At 39.3% G+C, this 2,270-nt stretch overlaps 1 long non-coding RNA gene across 3 annotated transcripts in view; it reads left to right on the plus strand.

Moving 5' to 3' along the window:
- The window catches only part of LOC106522451 (uncharacterized), a 118,687-nt gene that overhangs the window by 46,291 nt on the left and 70,126 nt on the right, over positions 1-2,270 (plus strand). For 2 of the 3 annotated variants that reach the window (XR_001310789.1, XR_001310791.1), the window contains one exon: positions 352-1,312. The exons of the other annotated variant lie outside the window; for it this stretch is intronic. This is a non-coding gene — a long non-coding RNA (uncharacterized LOC106522451). Of the gene's footprint in view, positions 1-351; positions 1,313-2,270 lie in introns of those variants that run through there. 3 annotated transcript variants of the gene reach the window in all.

Consider the following 2,270-nt stretch of genomic DNA (forward strand, 5'->3'; position numbering starts at 1 on the left):
ATATTATAACATGATATAAAACTCAAAAAAGTTGATTTTACATGACATTGCCCCTTTAAGGGGTGTTATAGTACCTGCCTGGTACTACAGGGGTATGTACCTGGCACATGTTTGTTACTTACAGAATACTAGCATACGCTTAAGGAGGCCATACCTGATATTCACAGAATATTTACAGAGTATGTACATGGTACTTAAGGTTACATACTTGGTGCTTATATGTACGTAGACCAGGTACTTACCAGGCCTGTAATTACCAAAGTTTTAGGCATCAGGAACGAGTCTGTACATTTTTTTAAATATCCTCTCTTTCTTTTCCCGCAAATTGGTCTTCCTCCCTCTGGGCTCCAGGAGTCGCCTCTCGGCACCACGAGGAAGTTTCTGCGGGGAGCTCTAACTGCCGCCAAAGACCTTTAAATCCTCCGTTTGATGGCCTGAGGATTCAGCAGGAGGATCCGAGACAGGAAAATAGCACATCCTTAAGAAAACAAAAAGCATTTCCTTCCTCGTGTCAGGATGAAAAAGAGAAAGAGAAAAAAAAACGTCCTAATTCATCACTGGGTTTTACGGCTCCTTGATGCTCCATAACTCACCCTCACCACGAATCCCTTTCCCYCTTTCAAACCCACCTCCACTGCGCCACGTTTTAATGACCTTATTATGCTCAAGTCCACATCGTACAGTAAAAGGTTCACATTTTGAACTGTGATCCATGGTATGACTAACAGCGTTTTATGATATCTCCTGAATTAAACAGTAATGGAAAAACTGTAAAAAAGAGAAGTTTTTTAAGTGTGAGGAAATGACACAAAGTCTGAGTGATGAAATGACTCASCTCCACCTAAAATCCCAGCATGATCCCTCCAATCACTTTTATTGTTCTGTTCACCTCCTAAAACACACTCTAAGAATGGCAATTTTAAMCAAAATAAAATGTAATAACATAACGCAGCTGACAGACGTGACATATGAGTTCATGCTGTAAAACTTTCCTGAGACATCTCTAACACATGGCAACTCAATCTGAGCTCCTGCTCCACAGATTCCTGCAAACCGCCTGGTAGTTTCATCGCTCATCCAGATGACAGAGCATCTTCTTCCTTTTCTGTTTCGCACTGAACTGACTGCGTGTACAAACGGATCAGTACGTTGGTTGCTAAATGGGCATACATAATGGTTATATCCTTCCTACGGGCTTTAAACGTCTCAAACCTCAGTGAAAATGAAGTCGTAAATCAAAAAGTGAAACAATGGTAGCATTTACAACCCCGTTTGAAGAGATGAACTTCGCTGGCAGTATCCTTTGGAAACTGGAGCCATAAATTTTATTACTATTAAATGTTTCTAAAGGGAGTTGGCAAATAGTTGAATGGAGTTGATTTTCTCCTCCTGCTCTTGGCACGGCCAAGCAGAGAAAAATTCCCTGTTTAAACAAGGAAAAGAAAAAAAACAGGGGTCCCATACTGCTGCTGCCAATCCATTCATCTTGATGCCGTTTGAGTGTAATTTAAGCCTTTTGAAAACGTCTTCTGAAAATACAATGTGCTTAAAGGGCAGTTGTGAGCGTTTTTACGAGCGCAATAAAATTGTCGCTGCATGCGGATCAGATGGATGTTGATGTAATGTTTGTCCTGTGCATGGGTGTTTACAGCTGAGCGTTAACATGTCAGCTGCTGAAAGAGTAACTGTGAGTTCATTTACTCTAATTTAATCCTTATTGGTAATAAACATAAGCTCTAATTTACAAAAATAATGGAGTCAAAGGCAGCAGATTAGGTTATAAGATTGCAGAAGGGCAGCTCCTGTCTGCAGCCTCAGGATTACAAGACTACAGCCCTGAAGATCAACTAAAAATGTCAATAATCAATACAAGAAAGACTGAGAAAAGTAAATAGGGGTTATGGAATAGCCAGCACATCAACTGGAACTGAGTTTGTGTTTGTCCCAGAAATCAATGAAAGTTGAAGGTTTGCCTCTGGGTCTGAAAAGAAAAGCCAGTGTAGACGTTTAGTACAATAAGGCAATACAGTCTTTTTCTTTAGCAAATAAAATAAAATGAGACAATTAGAAGAGAACAGAAAAAGACCAACACAAATCTCTGTGCACTCAAAAATCATGCATTGGATTGACTTTAACACGTTATGTCAAGTGGTTCCATTAAGTGAGTAAATGTAAAGCATTTTTACATTTTTTACACACTTGTATGGAACAATACAGATTTTTAAAATTTATTTTATCAACTTGTCTTCTGAAGATGCTCTGTGTTGAAG

The sequence above is a fragment of the Austrofundulus limnaeus genome, unplaced genomic scaffold (genome assembly GCF_001266775.1).
Source record: "Austrofundulus limnaeus strain Quisiro unplaced genomic scaffold, Austrofundulus_limnaeus-1.0 Scaffold129, whole genome shotgun sequence".
Taxonomy (NCBI): domain Eukaryota; kingdom Metazoa; phylum Chordata; class Actinopteri; order Cyprinodontiformes; family Rivulidae; genus Austrofundulus; species Austrofundulus limnaeus.